Genomic DNA, 20,640 nt, shown 5'->3' with positions numbered 1-20,640 from the left:
ACATTTTCACGGAAGAGGATCGTAAACACTTCCGCGATGTCAGAAAGTAATGTTAATCGCTCATCCGGAAAACACTGTCCCATCAACTCATTCATACTTTCCACAGTTATTGGGCACCTCTGGTTTTCAGGCACAGAAGGAGGGATGCAGAGGAGAACAAGGCACGCGTCCTGCCCTCAACGTGTCCCTGGTCCAGTGGCACATCTGCACAGCTGCATCTAGAGGAGGCATCTTGACTCCTGGGACAGCTGCACCTCCTCTGTGGAAGGTGGCATCGTTCCTTATGACCACGCGGGACAGCTGTTGGGTGACCGTCTCCTCTGTGCAGTGGGTTTCACAGTAGCACGCCTTTACTGATCTTCAGCAGGGTGTATTCGTGTCCTAGGGCTGCTATAACAAACGAGCACAACCGGGGGGGGGGGGGCTTAAAACCACAGAATTTTATTCCCACATTTCCGGAGGCTAGAAGTTCACGATCAAAGTGTCAGCAGGGCCATGCTCTCTCTGAAGGCTCGAGGGGAGAATCTGTCCCGTGCTTTGCTTTTCCCTCCAGCTATTGCTGGCACTCTCTGGCATGTCTTTGGCTCGTAGACACATTGCTCCAATCTCCGCGTCGGGTGTCACATGGTGTCCTCTCCGGGGTCTCTTCTCCTCTTCTGGTCAGGACAACAGTCAGGTTGGATTAGGCCCCCGCTAACCCCCACTAACTGTCCCGTCTTCACTTGATTACATCTCCAGAGACCCTATGTCCAAATAAGGTCACATTCACAGTGACCCTGGACTGAGCGACCCCCCAGGGTCACCTCCCAGGGATTAGGACTTCAGCGAATCTCTTTGAGGGATGCAATTCCACCCATCACACAGGGATCTGATACATCTATGCCCTCTTCCCAGCAGAGACAGTAAAATACACCAGTTACCCCCCTTCGGATGGTGGGCCGCGGCTTCACGTGGCTGGGCTCAAGGATAAACCAGGAGCGCCTGGATGCCCTGGGCTCCAGAGTGCGCCACAGACAGGTAAAATAATGTGCAATGTGTTTTGGGGGGTAAAAGGACAGAACAGGCTAAAGTAGACCTTCAAATGAGTGACATTTCATGTGTCCTTCTCTCTTTCATCTTTATGTGTTGATAGCACATTATCCTTCATCCTGATGTCTTTTTCTCCTTGTTCCAGGGAAGCAGCAAAGAGAGGAAAGGTGCTGAGCTCCCGCTGCACATTAGGTGCCATTCGGCACCCCCATTCATTTGGGCTACTCGCCGCTCGTTCTCTGCGACAGAGGTTGCAGCGACCATCCTGACAGATCCTGTTGTGCTCCTCGTGATTGAGCCGGAATGGCCTATCTGTGTGCGATTCTATTTGGGAAACCTGCACACCGGTTTCCATTTCAATCATTTGTATTGGGAGTGCTTCCCCCTAAGGAACACACAGTTGTAAAGAGTCCCGTTTGGCCTGCAGCGCTGTTCCCACTGGCATCCATTGGAAGGTTGGCAAATAATCATCCAACTGGCAGAAGCCAAAATAGCCAGCCCTCTGGACTGCTCACCTTAATATTACGGAAGGCTTTGAATGGTCTAGATTAACTCCATAATCTGGTGTTAAGAACTACGAGGACTGGGAGTCAGGGAGGGGTAGTTTCCTAAAGAAAGCTAGGATCCCAGTATCACAGGAAGAAATGGAAGTCGAGCAGGAAAAAGCAGCAGATGTCCACTACGTTACACACACACACACAAAAGTAAAGGGTTGCGAGATTCTGACCAAGAACTACAAAATCAACCTCAGCTTTTTTAAGTGACTTTAAAAGAGGTCAGCTTCCAGCTTCCTTCACAGAATCTCTGATTACCCTGCCGCTAGTAACCAAGTCAGCAATAAATTCTTTGTTTCTCTTACAAACCAAAGTTGTCCAGGAACATTTCCTGTTAATCCCTACTTTAGAGTATTGCATAATTCCCGAATTATTCTTTCAGGAATAAAGGTGGCAAACAGATATAGATAAAAACAAAATAAGCAAAATAAAACAAAAGGTTAGAGTGACATTTTCTGTTCTGACATCATAGCTTTAGTAGGAAAATCTATTTGGCTGAGTTATTTTTGAACAGAGAGCAAATAATGATTCAGGTGTAAAAAAAGAAGAACTGGGGCGCCTGGGCAGCTCAGTTGGTTAAGCGTCTGCCTTCGGCTCAGATCATGACCCCGGAGTCGGGCTCCCAACTCAGCAGAGAGTCTGCTTCAACCTCTCCCTCTTCCCCTCCTCCCTGCTCGTGCTCTCTCTCTCTCTCTCCCTGAAATAAATAAATAAAATCTTAATAAAAAAGAAAAAGAAAGCAATCACTATTTATAATAAGGACGATGTTACCGAGAGAGAGAAGAGGATGGACAGTGGGAGATAGGTGACAGTTTCTGTCACAGGAAGCGAGAGGCATTGCACTGAAGGGCTAGTAAGCAAGTACTTATCACCTCCCAGTAATGAGATGGCATGCTCTACCACAGATTTTGTTTTGCTATGACGCTTTCACCACAAATATCTCCAGGGGTTTTCAGCCCCCCCAAAAGTTCTTAAAAGTACTATCTTATAATAAAGCAAGTTAATTTTAGTTTATTATTTTGTTTTCTTAATATTATGGAAGGCTTTGAATAGTCTAGATTAACTCCATAATCTGGCGTTAAGAATTGACAGGAATGGGGCACCTGGGTGGCTCAGTGGTTAAGCGTCTGCCTTCGGCTCGGGTCATGATCCCGGGGTCCTGGGATCGAGCCCTGCGTCGGGCTCCCTGCTCTGCGGGAAGCCTGCTTCTCCCTCTCCCTCTGCCCCTGCTTGTGTTCCCTCTCTCGCTGTGTTTCTCTCTCTGTCAAATAAATAAATAAAATCTTAAAAAAAAAAGAATTGACAGGAACTCCACCAGGTTAGGGTACATGGAGAAACAACAGAGGAACACAGGATTAATGACTTAACATTACCACAAACCCAATTGTAGAATTCCTGGTTGTGAACTTTTATATATAATGTATTCATTTTGAGATACTATTTCTATGTTCCCAACTTCTCTTTCCATTGTATGTTTATTGATTTTTTTTTTAAATCTTGAGATTTGTTTAATTGACAAAATATACTACATTGCATGAGTGAAAGGTACTGGCTGGGTGGGTCCACATGTGAGCTTGATGCTTACAATTATTTTATATAAATATCGCACGAATAACCAATATGTGGTGGACATTTATGATAAGATTCTAGAAGGATTTAGTGTGTCTGATATAAGTGGAGAGCCCTGAAAAGACAGAATAGCAGGCTATTAAAAATACAAAGGGAGAGGGGCGCCTGGCTGGCTCAGTCCATAGAGCATGCAACTCTTGATCTTGGGTTTGTAAGTTCAAGCCCCATGTCGGGCCTGGAGATTACTTAAAAAAAAAAAAAAAGAATTTACATATATAAACGGAGATAGAAAACAAACATAATTATCACCGGGAAGAAAATGAGTAGATTTGAATATTTACAGATCAACCGAAAGCAGAGGTAATTTAACAAAGAGAGTGAGAGCACAGTTTTTGGATCATGTCAGGCCTTAAATTCTAATTTAGCTACTTCACAACTATGTAAACTTCACCAAGTCACTTAATGTCTCTGGGCCTCAGTTTCTCCAACCTGTAAAAGAGGGATGATAATATCAACCTCATAGGGATCAGTGTATATAAAGTGTCTAGCATATATAGTGCCTGGATCATAGTATAGAAAACACTTGAAATACAGGGATTATTGATAATAATCAGTGGGTTGGCACCACTAGCCCAGCCCCGGGCTTGATATCAGGTGCAGTTGGGTGATAGAAAAGGTAGATTGTCTATAAAGATTATTGCTTTCACAAGACTCAGGCAAATAGCATCCATGACACTGTCAAGAAATCCCACACCACAAGCATCACTGAGGGCTAAATTCTGGGACACTACACCGCTACCCTGAGGGTACAGAGGAAAGAGACCAGTGATCATGGGTAAATCTGGGGCTACACACATGGGGACCTGACCTGAGCTTTGAAAGCTATATAGGGTTGGAATAGGTAGGAAGGGGACATTTAAGGTGACCATGCCCAGGACGGAGAAGTACCCCCAGACTACCAAGTAAATGAGTGAATGAATGAATCTAGAGCTAAACAAAAGACAAAGACAGCAAACACGAGAGAGTGAGGGGAGTCTTTAACTGTCATCTTTGGTGGGTGTTCACGAGCAGAGAGACATGTTGGTCAGAACATAGGGATCCACCTAGGCAGGGCCTTAAAAACTGATAAGGAGTTTGGGTTGAAGTAGTGGAATTATGGAGCAGAGGGGGAAAAAATGATGCAAAGAGTGCTAAGGTCAGTTCAAGGATGGTTAGGAATTGTGTTGTAGGAGGAAGTGGGAATTCACGTTGGAATGCAAGTGGGAATGATGAGAGGCAAGGAAAGCAGGGCTGAGGAATGGGTAGCGAGACTCAGATAGGGACAGCGGCGAGCATGGGACCTAAGGCCCAGCCAGATAAGGGAGGGAGAGAGGACCTGAGCTGAAGGTAGCCTCATAATGACTGCAAAATTAGTAGTAATTCTAATAGACAGACGGGAGAGCAGAGAGCGAGAGCCGAAGAGCAGGGGAAGGTGAGCTCAGGGATGTGTCTGTTGGTTTTGAGCCAGTGATGAGATACGCAAGTGGAAAATACCCGATGGGCAGTGAGAAGTTCAAAGTTAGAATCTGACACAAGGATAGAGGGGGAGCGAGATTTGGAATTCATTAGTATAGAGACAGTGAACAAAGGTAATGCAAGAGATGAGGTCTCTGGGGGATCAAGATAAATAGAAAGAAACTAGAATACCAAAGACAAAGTCTAAGGCAATGTATACATTAAAAATATGAAAGTATTCCGGGAATTCTTCATCTGAACACAGGAACCTAAAAAAGGTCAGTGGTCATTATCAGGGCTGCATTATAACTTTTGTGGTTCCCAGAAATTCTGTGGGCATTTTTGCCTTTGTGGGCCCCTTCCTCCATTAAAAACTACGTCCTACCACTGCAGTGGTATAAAGCCAAATATAATCGAGACTGAATTCATTAATATATATTCACTATTGTTATACTATTTTCTCCCTTCTGATTTTAAAAGAAATTAAAATTAAAACATTTTTGGGTGCCTGGGTGGCTCAGTCAGTTGAGTGTCTGCATTTGGCCCAGGTCATGATCTGGGGTCCTGGGATCGAGCCCCACGTCAAGCTTCCTGCTCAGCGGGGGAGTTTGCTTCTCCCTCTCCCTCTGCTCCTACCCCCCCACCCCCCGCTCATGCTTGCTCACTCTCTCTTTCTCTCTCTCAAATAAATAAACAAAATCTTCTAAAAATTAAAACATTTTCAAACGTTTTAAAAATTAAAACTTTTCCCTAAAAGTATCATTGGCCCTGCTATGCCTAATGGTGTGAATAAACCAAAATAATGGGTAATTTTTAAAAACCCCTGTACAGTTGACTTCAGTGTGTGTGTGTGTGAGCATGCACGCATGTGCAGGTGTGTGCAGGTGTGTGCATGTAAGGGGAAATCTGCCTTTTTAAAAAAATATTATAAGCTAATATATTAAGTAGCTTTGATCCTCACAGGTAACCTTTGTTCAGTTGAAGTGGCCCTGAATTGAGATGTGTGGCAAAAGGGATTCAGGGTGAGATTGAACCAATGGTTATCGTACTTTACTGTGTATAAGAAAGGAATTTTGTTTTTATTTTTATTTCTTATTTTATTTTTTAAAGATTTTATTTTTATATAATCTCTACACCCAACGTGGGGCTCGAACCCACAACCCTAAGATCAAGAGTTGCACACTCTCCTGCCTGAGCCAGCCGGGCGCCCCAGGACTTTGATTTTTAAAATGCATATCCTTGGGTTCTGCCTCTGGGAGAATATGATTCCTTTGCTAGAATGCATCTTGTACATCCCCAAAGGAGTTGTTTTCAGAATAATTGTGTGTGATTTTGATGTTTCAGGGGTTTAATTCCTACATTTCCCGGAAAAAGGAGTAACAATATACCCCCCCCCCCCCCACCAAAAACTGGAAACCTGAAGCAGAGGAAGTTTAACTATAAAGAATTTCAGGTCTTAAGTGAAGAAAAAGATGGATGAGAAGTCAGACAGCCTTCCAGGATTTCCTTCATTTAGCAGAGATTCCAGGGAGAGCAGCAAGGACCCAAATATCAAGAAAACAACACAAGGGGACAGAGATTGAGGAAGTTCTTCAACATCTCAGTTCAAGGCAGGGCCCCAGACATTTATTGAGTATCTACTACATGCCAAGCACTAAGGACTTTATAGCCTGGAGTAAAGCAAGGGGCGGTAGAACACACACCTTAAGAACTTCTGAAGTTCTTGCCTTCTTTAAGTTCAGTAGGCACAGGATGTTACTTTAAGAGCCAAAGTGAGAAAAAGAATGGAAGGAGTGATCGCAGAAGTGGTGGATGACTCAGGAAGGATTAGAGATAAGAGTCTCTTGGAGATGGTCACAATGAGGTCATTGGCAGCTTTGGTGATAACTACTTCCTGGAGTGGTGGGTGTGGAGGGATGCGAAGTAGCAGGGCTTGTTCCTAAAGTAAGATCCTCAAGTCTGGCCACGGGAGGTAGAAGAACTGGTTGGTTTTAGAAAAAAATGTCTGCTTCAGCCTTGTCCGGAAATACCTAACATAACGAAAGCCAGGGTGAATCAAGGGCTTGTCATGTGCCTTACACCACTCAAGGCACGTGGTATGTCATTTCACCCTTCTATCAACCTCTGCAGCAAGTGCTGCTTTTATACCCATTTCACAGATAAGGAAATGGAGGCACAGCAAGTTTAAGTCACTTGCCTAGGCTCACACAGCTGGTAAAAGTGGAAGAACTAGAATAAAACCCTGGCTCATTGCCTCCAGGCCCTGCAGTCTTAACCACTGGGTGATACCTACCCATACTGAGTGGTCTCTGGACATATTAGTACACACATTTACGGTTGACCCTTGAACAATGTGGGTTTGAACTGCGAGCGTCCACTTACATGCGGATTATTACTCCAGAAATAAAAGACAGTACCGTAAATGTATTTTCTCTTATGATTTATTTAATAATGTTTTCTTTTCTCTAGTTTTTTTTTTTTTAAGATTTATTTATTTATTTGAGAAAGAGAGAGTGCACAGAGGAGGGGCGGAGGGAGAGAATCCCAAGCAGACTCCCTGCTAAGCATGGAGCCCGATGTGGGGTTCTGTCCCATGACCCTGAGATTACGACCCGAGCTGAAACCAAGAGTCGGACACTCAACCAACTGAGCCACCCAGGTGCCCCTTTTCTCTAGTTTACTTTATTGTAAGGATACAGCATATAATACACATAACATACAAAATACGGCTTAGTCGACTGTGCGTGTTATTAGTAAGACTTCCGGTCAACAGTAGGCTATTAGTAGTTAAGTTTTGGGGGAATCAAAAGTTACGTGTGGATTTTCGACTGGGAGTGGGGGTCGGCGCCCCTCACCCCTGCATTGTTCAAGGGTCAACTGTATGTCAACTTAGAGAGGAAATGAAGCACAGAAAAGGGGTTTGCCCGTGTTTACACGGTACTGGGGCTACAGAGGCAGAAGTGGTGCCTGTCGCAGAGCATGAGTTACGCCCCCAGGAGTTCAACCCCAGAGTGTCTACAGACAGGGATTTGGCGTCCCTCGTACCAGGAGCCGTAGCGTCAGGCGGCCAAGGGGGAACGGGCCTCCATTCACAAGAACACACATTTAGTTACCCCAGCCCGTATCTATCTCTGCATTTCTGGTGCCCTACAAAAAAAAAAGCTTTACTTGAGAAGAAGTGACTTTCTTTCCTCTCTCTGAACATCTAGAAAATTCTGGGGCTTCAAAGCCCTTTCTCCATTAGGCCCAAGTAGACTTAGGTACACAGTCCCCAACCCCCTTGGCCAGATGGATGGAAAGCTCACTGTGAACCTGACATTATTAAAAATATTTTAGTAGTATATAATAATTATATAACAATATAGTAATATATATGTACACACACACACACACACACTTTTTTTTTTTTTTAAGATTTTATTTATTTATTTGACAGAGAGAGAGAACACAAGCAGGGGGAGTGGAAGAGGGAGAAGCAGGCTTCCCGCTGAGCAGGGAGCCAGATATGGGGCTTGATCCCAGGACCCTGGGACCATGACCTGAGCCGAAGGCAGACGCTTAACGACTGAGCCACCCAGACGCCCCCCCACACACACTTTTTGCTTCAGGTTCCTAAGAAGGAAAATACAATCTAAGCATAAAGGGCTATAATTTGCTTCTTCTTTTATCAAAAGTTAATGACATTGCTTTATCAGTATAGAGTGTGTGTAACTGATCCATTGGCCTTTCTCTTTCCAGTAGTGAAAAAACATGTCTTGGAAATGTGTACATATGGACAAAGGGAAAACTAGAAGGATAATTGGCATAATGATTGGGTAATAAAGTCAGGCCCCGAGTTTTGTGACTCCAATAATTGCCGCTTCTACAACTGCCTCGCGTAAGGAGAATGGTGGTGGAAAAACCATCAGGGACACAGGAAGGGAGACAGTATTATCTGTTGAAGAAAAGTAATAGTGTCAGCTGTAACTACATTACTGATAGAAAGAGGTACACATGTCTACCTTCCCAATACAGTCTGTGCATATCTTTAAAAAGTATATGTTGGTTTCATTTTTAAAAACCTAATACTACTTCAGTGTTCTAGGGGAACTTACTATTTTTTTTTTTACAACCCTGCAGTCAATTATGGACTTTATAAAGTGTATTTTTTTATATATAATTCTGAATAATCAACTCCTAATTTATGTCTTTTCTAAGGGATACAGCATTCCGTGTAGAATGTTCTTAAAGCTCAGTAACAGACACAAATGGTTATTAGCGATAAGAGAAGATTATTATGGAGAATTCACATGGAAAAATCAAATCTTCCTTTCCATTATTTTGGAAATGACGCTGGGCGGGGAGGGACTGACATAAAACCTCAAGGCTGTGCCTGTATCTGGAGAGGCCATCTTGGCATGGTGTCCTCGTCAGAAACTCACACTGCCTGGCTTTGCTCACTGAGCAGCTCGAAAATGCTCTGAGTTCACACGGGGGTAAGAAGAGAATTGACCATGGTCATTTTCCCTCCTGACCTGTTATAAAACAAACAGACTGGAGTAATTTGCAAACTTTGTTTTCTTTCAGGACGACACAGTGAGCTGCCATCTTGAGTGCTCTATCAGGGTGGGGGCGGGGGGAACAGGCATGGGGTCCTGGCCTTGGGGGTAGGATGTGGTGCAATGCTGTTCTTCATTGGGCACCATCCCGAGGGGCGCCTGAGGATGCAGTGCTGGCTGTGATCCAGGTAAATTGGAGGCAATCCTAGAAGTAAGAATATCCATCATGCTTAGTAAGATCTTGGGTTGTAACGGTTGCCTTGAGCCTCCAGACATTTTTTATAAAAGCTCTCGGTCATGAAGCCCTCTTTCCGCCTCTGCTGCCATATGTTTTTCCAGCTGGACCTCCACCAGTCTTCCGCTCTCCAGAAGGTTCTCATTCATTCAGCCCAAGGGTACCTCGTTGGCTTTTCTGAGGGCTGTTGGAAGTTTCAGCAGGAGTCCTGGCCACGTGGAGAATCGAGCTCCCTGAGCTCGTTGATGAAGGTCTCAGACTGGGAGTCTGTGCCTTCAGACGCTGTGCTTTTCTGACTCAGTTTAAATGTGGAGAAATGTAAATATACACATTTAAATATGTGAAACTGCATCAGAAAAAAAATCTTATTAGCATGCATTTTCTGTGATTCAGACTTCCTCACCAAATCCAGCAGCAGGGAAATTTAAGAACGGGTTTTTGTCCACAGACTGCGATCCACCCACTTACTTTGAGGAACCAGTGGCCTCCGAACCTTGTTTTCCATTGTTCATCTTCTATTCACCTGGGGCACTGGGGATGTTTCAGCTTTTCCAGATGGTGGTTTTCAGATCAGTCGACACAATGGTCGGAGTCACAACTCTTTGACACACTTTGGAGTTCTTGCTTATGGGCCAAGGCTCACCCTTCCAAATTCTAAGCAAATTGCTCTTTGTGATTCAGACTTGGTTGTTGCCCTGTTGGTCATTTTTCCTTTGCGTGAATTTAGAATTCAGTTCTTCATCCTCAAAAGCCTAAGTGAAAAGGAAACTTCACACATTCTCCGTGGCAAATTCTCCTTGGAAAACCCTCATAAGGAATTGGGCTGTCTGTGTAAAGATCTTACTTTACTGATATATTTGTATTTGATTTATAATCAAAACTGAGTCCACTTCCAGATTTTAATCATGCCCTCATTACTCACTGGTAAGTGTTTGACTACACTTTGCCCCCTGCTCCCCACCCCCCACTCCTAACTCAATGCCCCTCCTCCACCCTCCTGGTTTCTTTCTTTCTTTTTTTTTTTTAAAGATTTTATTTATTTATTTGACACAGAGAGACACAGCAAGAGAGGGAACACAAGCAGGGGGGAGCAGGAGAGGGAGAAGCAGACTCCCCACTGAGCAGGGAGCCCGATGCGGGGCTCCATCCCAGGACTCTGGGATCATGACCTGAGCCGAAGGCAGATGCTTAACGACTGAGCCACCCAGGCGTCCCCACCCTCCTGGTTTCAGCCTGCCCCCACCCCCGCCATGTGTTGCCACCATGTACGGCTAAATCTTTTCTCATCACCTTCCCACTATGAAATCTGCAAGGGCAAAAATAATACCTATGATAATGTAAAGAGGCCTTGAACAACTCGAATTAGCAGTACAAAATCCAAAATCTTGACAAGTATTAGTTTGGGTAGACCAATTATATTCAGGGATAGCTGTGAAATTGTGCAATCTGAAACGGTAAAGTATTTTTGAAAGTAGGCAACCAAAAGCAAGATTATGAGGAAATCACACTAATTTTCACTTTCTTTCTAGCTTGTTGGTTTCACTAAATGCTTAAAGGAGAACATAATCACAATATTTCCAAACTGATTGTGTAACTGCTCGGAAGCTTGACGATGGACCTCCCAACACTCACGATAATACAGGTGACATATATCTGGTAGGTTACCCATTAAACGAGTGTGACAGATCGTATTTCTAGTTAATTGTTAGTTCCTTATGACCTTAGACTTTGCCTGTGTATTTAATAACACCATCTGCTGTCTCGGGTAGCAATACCACCTTTTTACGTGAGGATTACTGTTCTTACTTCGTAAACAACAGTGCTCAACTGGAGGTGTTGAAACTCTACCATAGAATTATTTAACTTATACTACCTCTGGAAAGCTTGAAGAAAGAAACTGATTTTCTTCCCTAGGCTGGCTTTATTGGCGTCACCTAAAATATCATAATTTATATACCTTAATAAAAGCATAAAAATGATTTCCAAGTTGTATTCTTGGTCTGCAAGATGAAATGTTTTAAAAGACCTCTGACTGTTATGTCTGTCCTGTTTGGCTTCTTCCAGACTAGTTTCTCATTGTGTAAATCTCTGGGAAATTTCCCAATAAAACAGACAATTAAGAACTAATTCCCACAAAGTGAAATGAAATGAGACTTTTTTTTTTAACCATCACTCAAGATTATGCCTCTCCGTTTGGGGGCATGTTGAGAATCCTGCTGGAGTTCGAGCAATATCAAAACATCTACTACTGTGTCTTCTATGACAAGGCAAATGTTGATGGAGTTTTAAGTGGGCTACCTTTGTTCCGAAGCCACAGATAGAAGCACCTGTGAAATGAATTCCTGATGGTTCAGAGGCAAGGAGGGGGTAGTATTTACTTTTAATTTAATTAGGTTCATGCTGTACAGTGTACTGGACTATAGTGTCATTCTCCAACCCATGAATCACAACATCCTAGAAAACAGGGGCTCTATGGAGTGGGAGAACTGGTTTGCACCTAACTGGTATCTCCTGCACGAGGGGGCAGTTGCACCTTTCTGAGTCAGGAGAGACTCCATTCACCAGTTCCTTCATTTGTCTGTCTGCTAACGCATTCCCAGCCTTGAACCCAAAAGGAGCCGAGGTGAATAGAAATTGTTATTTGATTTTACTAGGGAAATGACAGCTCCTTAAAGGTGAAAACTTTTTCACAGCAAGTGTAATTTTTCATTCCTTAACATGGTGACACTACTAAGAAGTAGAAACGAGCATAGGAGGATAAAGCACTCTAGGTCATGTGTACCCGATTTGGAACTGACATTTGTGACGAACTGTGACAAGGCTCATAGGATTGACCGTGATAAGCCCAGCACTCACACGACCCATAACTTGATGGTAAAATATGGACACTTCACAGGGCATGAGGTTTTAGGGGTTTTTTTTGGAGGGGGGTGGTTAATTACAGGGAACTGGAGAGGTTGGCCTGGACACCCACCACATGAAAATAATCAAGAGGTCGTCTGCCAACAGAAAACAACTTCAAAAGTATGGAATGTAGAATTCTGAGCCTAAACCACTTGACAGCATCCCAAAAAGGCATGTCCTGACATGTTTTCAGTATAAGAGGGCTTCAGCATTCCAGGCTTTTAAAAGAATGTCTCCTGTTACAGCTAAAAGGGGCCGGTTCTCCTTTTCCACACTCTGAATTCATGGAATCTAGAAGTTTGATTCTGGGACACTCATTTTTAAATATATTGAGTAATTTTTATACGAAAAGCAAGGAATATGGCTCTTTTTTGGTTTTGGAAGAAGAGTTGAAATGAAACATCCACATATAAGTGCTTCCCACCAACACCGTTTTTGAAATATACAGAATTTAAGAAACTTCATTAGTTTTTTTTCATAATCAGACTCAAATAAATGAAACACATACAGAAGGTTGTGAATGTAATATTTGACTATAGTTAACAAATTTCAAAATATCAGGATTCCTAGAACTTATCTCCCCTAACATCTTTTATAAATTCAGTATATAGCCAGCAGAGAAGCCGCACAGCTATTAAGCTGAGGAATCTTGGGTGAGAATACAAAAAAAATCCTCAAGACAAGTTTCCACATCCTGCTGATGTATCCGTGTATGGAAGTTTTTTGTTTTTCTCAACTTAGGTCCTCTTGAGTAATCTGAAGGAGCTGTCAATAGGATATTGAATCTTTGCCCATTTTATATGAAGTATATACATAATCTTTGCCCATATATATATTAAGATATACAAGTATATTTAAAATAAAATAAGGCAGTCTCTTGTGAAAAGAAATATTTTCCGTAAGTCTTGAGACACTTTAATTGGGCATATTAATGCTGATACAGATGCTTTTGCCCTGGCTAACTTAAACTAAGTACAGACCGTGGCTTAGGCACTCCTAGCCTGGGATCGGAGCCCAAACCAAGCAGACATAATGTTCTCAGATGATGTGATGATCTGGTAGCCACTTAACCTCACAACTTTATTTAGATGGCACAATGCCCCAAAATATTGGGCAGACACTCCCTGGTCATTTCTCTGCATTGTTTTGTGATGCCACGTGTGTCAGAAGAATGTCGGGCTTGGGTTTGTCAAATTCCCCTGTATTCCCGTGAAATCGCGCACCGTGGAAAGGGTCTGAGTAGAAATGGCATCGAGTTCAGCATCTCCTCTCCCAGTAGAGAAAAATGCCGGGCCCAGGGTGTCCAAGTGACCTGTCTCAGGTGATCTGCCAGGTGTGTGAACAGAACCTATGGTTCCTCGGCCACTTCCTGTGCAACTATTTACATGTACGTAAAAAAAGAACCCGGGAAGAAAACAGAAATAGGAGGTAGCCCACCAGTGGGCTAAAGAAAGAACTGCAGTCTGGGAAACGTGGATTCTAGCTGTTGTTTACCTGCATGTTTTCTTTGAGGCAAAGTCTTCATTGCCTTGGTGCCCCAATAAATTGATAAAGGGAGCGGACAGGACGTCTTAGTCATGGTAAAGAAGAACGAATTGATCTGTTAATGCAAATATAGGTAGATTGGTAGGTAGTGGGATAAAAGCAATCTGAAAAATGTTCAAAATCTAGCAATCTCTGAAATGCTAAGAGATAGCCCCTAGGAAGTTCGCATGTGTGTAGTTCCCAGGCAAGTTTCAGACCGGTTTCCTCGCTTAGGAATTTGCTGGAAGGGCTGACAAGGCAGGCCAACAAGTCCATCAAAGTTCATCCTACTTGCATTTTTGCTGTCTGTGACCAGCTTTTTAGTAAACACACTATATTTAGGCAGTCACATTAGGAAATCTTTTTCTCTATTTCTGTCTACCAGTGGTCTTTTGTTAGGGCATAAACTCAGGCTCTCTGTTCACAGACAGCTGTACTTGGTTTTCTTCTTCCCTGTGTCAACTCAGTTCTGAGTGTGAATCTTAATTGTCTTGGTGGTTTTGCACTCCCCTTGGCAAAGAGGCATTGCCACGTGGGCACAAGAGCGGATGTGCTAATGCGTATGCACACTTACTCCAATGAATAAATAACAGCCCACGATGAGTCTTTTAAATTTTTCTTCCATTTTTCCTTCCACAGGGAGCCCTCTGTGTCTCCTCTGTACAAAAAACTGACCACACACAAAAAAAATGGAGAAATAATTTTACTATTAAACATTTAGATCTTTGGGTATTATTAGAATATCACCTATACACATAAAATAATTGTTTTAAATGACAATACTACTTTTTTTTTTCCCCCATTCTATCCTTTGTTGTGGAGAAGCTGTTGGGTTGGCCCTTAGTGCTTCTTTGGGAAGAATTGTTCTATAAGTAGGTATAATTTACCGTGTTCTGTGGAGGGGGTAAGTTCGGGGTCTTCCTACATCGCCATCTTGGACTGGAACTCCTTCTTCTACTTCTTCTTCTTCTTTTTTTTGTTTGTTTTTTGGTTCTAAACACATTAGACTAGAGCAAGTAAGCCACCAGAACAGATTATTGAAATCCCATTGATAAAGGCCAGATTTTCCCGCTGACTGGCATTCTTTTGCAAAATATATTTTCAGCTTGTCAAGAGAAAGTCAGTCTAGCTCATATTGGCTCACTTCTTTTTCATAAGAAATACAATGACAATGAGGGCTTATTTGGAATAAGTTATGATCATTTTGCTTCCTATAAGCCCTTTATAATCATGAAATGCTATGGAATATCTGACTTCACGTTATTTTTTTTCTTTTCAGGGCCCCCTAGCCCCTTGTGTTTATTTGTCTGAGTGCAAAGTAGCCAGGACTGGAATCCTATAACAGGAATAAAATGATTTCATGAGATGATTCCCTTTTGTTCTTAAGGAAGCACATCATAAGGAGCTGGAGGTGCAGTATTCCAGTTTGGTGACTGCCCAAACCATATCCTCACCCAACTGAATCCCAGAATGGAAGTCTTTTATCCTACCACCAACATCGATTTTGATCTAAGGTTCATAAAGACCAGCACAAAATAGCTTGCCATTTAAGGTGTCCCATACCAGGCACGGCGTGGTGGCAACTGTCTCTCATCTCTACCATCTCCCTCTATCTGTTGTGATTGTTGGCTGTTCTTTACATTGCATGTCCTGTGAACTATCCTAGAATTGCTTTTTTTCCTATAAATAGAGATTGGCACATCTTAACATTCTTTTTGTTAACACTCACAAATGTTAACACTCTCCTGCTAGGTTTCTACACTGTGCTTATGTGATTTTTTTAAAAACTCAAAATGCAAGTAGAATCTTCTAGACTATATCATTAGACAACAGGACTGGATTTCAGTTCTGACACTCACCTTTAATGCTACTGTAGGCAAATCACTTAATCTTCCAATACTTTAGGTTTCCATTTCTGAAAAAGGATGACAAGATAATACAATTTATGGTTGAACTATCTTTTTTGAATGTCCATATGAAAGGTATAATAAACACAAGGCAATCATATTATCCTTAACCTTTTAGAATTGTAACATCTTCCATTTTTTCAGTCCCCTTACTACTGAATGTGTATGCAGGAAAAGTCACATTTTAAGTAGGTAAGCTAATGAAAGAAAATTTACCATCTTGATATTTTCAAACATTATCCTTGAAGTTAGTTCACCCCTTTTGTCAGCATCTTCCTAGTGATCTCTTTTAAAGGATTTTGGTGAGTGTCTTAAATATCCATTAAACCCGCATTCAGACCTTTTTCCAGAAAAGTACATTTCATCATGCTCTTTCCAAAAAGTCAATAGGAGGGTTCTGGCAGCAAATGGCTGTTGAATCCCTTCCAGTTCTCCTACAAATTTCCTTGCAGACTGAGCGAGTGTGTGACCTCAATCTCTCCTTTGTCTGTATTTCTCACTTAGCTCTTTAAATTCTGACACAGTAAGTAGTTAGCCTACATCAAGACCCCAATTTTTACTCTAAATGGGGACCTATACATATGTTTACACATAGGCTGGTGACTAACAGCTTCTGTGTATAATATGTGGGTGATTAAGAGCTCCTGTGATTTTATTTGGCCTGATTCTTAGACCCTCCACAGAGTTTATCTCCTCCATATGCAAAAGTCTCTTTAATATCCACATGCATTCTGTGCACAGGGGAGGCAGGCTACACGGAGAGGTCAAACAGAGGGAAAGTATTTCTAAAAAAGTGTATTTGCAATCTGAAAACAGTAGAACTGTCTCATAAAATGCTATCACTTAGAAGAAAGGCTCTCCTATCTACTACAGAAGGTTCATTTGTGTCATGACTCTCCATAGTATGTATAGGCGTATTCATATAAACAGATCTGTTCAAGTACATATTTATAATTTTTTTTTTTAAGTAGAAAAGCCCTGAGTAGCACATGCACTCTTCCAATCTTACGGCAGTTTTGCCCAAGTACAAGGAGCTGAGGTTGTTATCCACAGAAATCCAAATGACACGCCGCTGCCTTTTTTTTTTCCTCCTCCAAATATGCCAGGGTCAGAGTTTAAGAAGCTCTAGTATGGTTGCAACATCATGCTATTAATAGAAACTGCACTCTAAAGAATGAAGGCTGTGATTCCACATGTGAATATAGGGTGAAGTGCATGAACTCAGCAGTCTCTAGGAATACCACCTCGTGGACAGCACACACGTTGCAACCCTCCCCCCGCTGTGTGTCCTCAGGGCAGAGTTCCCTCGGGGTCTTCTGGAAGGAACAACTTTTTTGTTTTTTTTTTTACACTGCCCTGTGGACTGTCAGTACAGGGCCGTGGTATGTTAACAAGAGCGTCTCCACTGGAGTAAGCTCCGGGGACCAGATTCAGATTTTAGATGTTTAATGCTCACGGGGTGGAAACCCATGTAAATCGCAGTGTGGGGAGGGCAGATTTCTTCCACCCATTGAGCTATTTCTTAGAACTGCTCCCTTTGGCTTAACATCCGATCACTTCCCTTATTCCTGCCTTTTGATGGTATCATACAGAACAGTTTTCCTTTTGCTCCTTAACTGTGATTTTTATTTAAAAAAGAAATCTTAGAAATTAGAGCTGGAAAGGACTGTTGCTTCATCTAATCTCGGCAGAAGTGTTCCCCATAGAACATTTCCTTTAGTTCTTAAGACAAATTGCAGCATTTCAGCGTTCTGGTTAAAAGCCAGCCTCAACCCACTGTCCCACCAACCCTTCGTGTGCCATCCACCTGCCTGTCCACATGTGAATGTGTAGGAGCACCCTGCAGCCAGCCTGGTAACCTTGACTCTGAATGGCAAAGATTACCATAATGCTCTTCTGAAAGGACCTGCAGCCTTAAGCAAGAGGGCAGAGTCTACGTGACTAAAACATACCAACTTCCTCTTTCATAAGTCATCACATGATGAACTACAATTACAATTCCTGCCTTGTCTCTGCGAATTGCAGACGCATTGCCTCACCCTAGAAACCCTGCTTCTGTGTGTGGAGGAGGCGGCTGTAGCTGCTGCAGCAGCCGCTTTGGAAGGGATCCAACTCCAGTCTGTGCCGGGAGGGAGGGCGGAGGGTGGAAGAAGAAAACAAAGCTATGTTTACTTAGCATAGATCGATAAAGCTGCTTCGGAGCTACATGAAAGGCCAGGCAGCATGAAAGACTTTTGATACAATATAAGGAATTGCTGCCCCGGATCCAGGGCCAGCCTTAACCCCCTTGATCCCGGAGCCTTTTATGGCAAGAGAGACCAGAACTAAAATAGCCTTTCCATTCTCCAGCAGGCATTTCATTAGGGAAGTTACAACAACTCCGTTTCGACATTAAACTCCTAGTGTAAAATAAAAAGGAAATGTCCTTCATTTGGAGAAGAAAAGCTCCGTTCTACAAAAATCCTTACTTAGTCCCTCTCAAGGCAGAATTTGCAGCTCACTATTTCTATTTTGGTATGAAATGGCAGGCTTTCCTTCAGGGTATTACAGTACCAGCTTGTAGGTAAATGAGTATAATTAGGCCATGGCTCTAACACAGGGTTGTTGTTGTTGTTGTTTTTAATGTTCCAGTCACTGCCTAGTGGGGGCCATCTCTTGGGGGGTGTTCAGATGGCTAGTCTCTCTGCAGCACACAGACGGGACCTCGTCCACTTTGGGCAGTGGCCCGGGGAGAAAAGTCACCTGCTACAAGGAGTGGCACAGGGTCTCCATGGAGAGTGACGAGAGGAGCAGGTCCTGAAAGAGGTTCCTGACAGCAGGTACCAGGAGTGACCAAGCCCACTGGTACCAGCCGCTCCAGGGAAGGATCTGGGCAGGCCCAATTCGCCCAGCTAGAAGAGAGTGAGGCAGGGTTGCAATTGCAAGCAAGATCCGGGAACAGATGGGGAGACCTTTATGGCAGGCACACCTTCTCTGGAAATCCCCAAGAGAAGACATGCAGGGCTAGCCTGTAAAAACATTTAAGTCTGGCATTACGTTTTCTGTGCCACTTTCGAACAGGTTTCTTCATGTGCTTTAGGCAGCTCCCTCCACTGTTTCGCTAAGGGTGTTTTTCCTCTTCCTTGTGGCTAATCCTTTGAAGCAACCTGGCATTTTCAATAGCAACAACTAGAGAGAAACGTCAGCAGGATTTTTTTCTCTCTCCACCTACCAATCCAGTTGTAGGAAAGATAATATAATTAGTACCCTGTTCTTCCCACACTTAACCAGCCCATTCCAGTCTCAGGGAGCGATGTGGGCCTGTTTTCCAACAAAAGAAGCTCCAAAGGGCCGCCCTTACAGACTTGAAGTGTCCAAGTCCCAACTGAGAGTGACTAAGCCCGCGTCTATTAGTCAGGAAGACTAACGACCAGCCAAAAGTGATTTACCATAACACACACCAGCTCCTCCTCCCGATAAAAGTGTGAAACCCGAGTGCTCACTTCAGTCTGCGCACAGTCTGCGGCTGCCAACCGTGGCAGAGCGCAGCGGGCCGAGCACGCTCTGCGGCCGCACCCCGCCTTCGCTCCAGGCGGGTTTGCACCCACCAGGGGCTACCCTGGCCTGGGCCGCGCCGTCAGTCCCGCCTCACTACGGCGTCGGGGACTTCTGCCGATGGCCCGGCCCCGCGCGACACCTGCCTGCGGAGCCCGCAGGCCGGCCAGCCGGCTACCCCACGGCCGGCGCGGACCCCGGCGACCGCGCCCCGCGCCACCTCTAGTCCAAGTTTGGGCCAGGGGGCGGGGCCTAGAGGCCCACTGTCGCCGGAGGGGGCGGAGCCTGCGCGGTGACGCGACCGCGCTGGCCGTGGACCCCGGATCCCTGGAATGTGCAGTCGTTCAATGAGGCCGCCAGTGCCAGCGGCGCCGTCACGTCCGCGCGGAGCGTGCGCACTCGGCGGCGGCAGCGGCGGCGGCGGCGGCGCACGCGGGCCCGCGGCTCTGCGCCCACGTCACGCGCCCGCCGCGCGGTCCTACATAAGGCGGCTGGGTCCGCCGGCGCCGCGAGGACCTCCCCGCTCGGGAGGGCGGGGCTGAGAGGAAGTCTCGGTGTTTGCGAGGGGTACGGCGCTCCCGCTCCCCTCCGGGAGGGTTCCGCCGAACGACGTGTGGACGCGATCCCTGGCTTGGAAAGAGACTCTTATGTTAGTATAACTTAAGGGCACCGCCGGCGCGTGTGTCCTTCCCAGGCAAATGCGAGTGTGAAAGCACTTAGTGGAGTTTAAATGTAACTCCTTAAAAAAAACTGTGAACCACGCTAGATTTAAAATCCCCATCCTCTAGAGACAGCACCAAGTCACAAAGTGGCCTTGCTTTTAAAAACACGAGCATTAGCACGATTTGGCCCAAACGTTCTGGAGGGGAGGAATGGTGACCGAGTAGTGGAGGCAAAAGCACGCTTCCACCGCCTTCACATCGGGGACACCGGTCGCAGCGCGGACAGGCGGCGCTGCCCCGCGGGCGGGCGCCCGGAGCCGGCTCTCCCGGCAGCGCTCGTTCTCTCTCCGCGCGCGGGGGGGAGGGGGAGGGCGCGAGCGCGGGGGAGGGCGGGCGCGCGCGCGAGGGGAGGGGGCCCGCGCAGGCGCCGTGCGAGGCTGTCGAAGAATCAAGTCTGTAGAAGTGGAGCGGCCGCGGCGGCAGCAGCAGCAGCAACGGCGGCGGCGGAGCTGAGGCGGGCTGGGCGCTGACGCGGGCGCTGGAGAGCGGCGACGCCAGGAGCTGTGAGAGAGCAGCGGAGCGACCCGGAGCTCGCGCCGCGCCCGTGCTCCAAGCCGTCCGGCCGCTGCCGCCGCCTCGGCGCGGCATGCCCCGCCGCTCGGGCTGAGCCTGCCCCGGCGGCCGCCCCCC

General features: G+C 45.0%; 1 long non-coding RNA gene across 8 annotated transcripts in view; it reads right to left on the bottom strand.

Moving 5' to 3' along the window:
• The window catches only part of LOC118012924, a 30,953-nt gene extending 11,258 nt beyond the window's left edge, over positions 1–19,695 (bottom strand). Inside the window, exons 1-6 of one of the 8 annotated variants that reach the window (XR_004679866.1) lie at positions 18,791–19,695; positions 15,971–18,645; positions 15,707–15,762; positions 14,735–15,183; positions 13,818–13,923; positions 8,187–10,171 (exon numbers count right to left, since the gene is read on the bottom strand). This is a non-coding gene — a long non-coding RNA (uncharacterized LOC118012924). Of the gene's footprint in view, positions 1–8,186; positions 10,172–13,817; positions 13,924–14,427; positions 14,518–14,734; positions 15,184–15,706; positions 15,763–15,970 lie in introns of those variants that run through there. The other 7 variants (XR_004679865.1, XR_004679867.1, XR_004679868.1 and 4 more) reach the window with 7 other exon arrangements.
• Between the last annotated feature and the right edge of the window lie 945 nt (positions 19,696–20,640).

Source organism: Mirounga leonina, unplaced genomic scaffold (genome assembly GCF_011800145.1).
Source record: "Mirounga leonina isolate KUSES-001 unplaced genomic scaffold, KU_Mleo_1.0 Mir_152, whole genome shotgun sequence".
Taxonomy (NCBI): domain Eukaryota; kingdom Metazoa; phylum Chordata; class Mammalia; order Carnivora; family Phocidae; genus Mirounga; species Mirounga leonina.
Note: the sequence above shows the minus strand (reverse complement) of the source record. Positions and strands in the feature narration are given on the sequence as shown.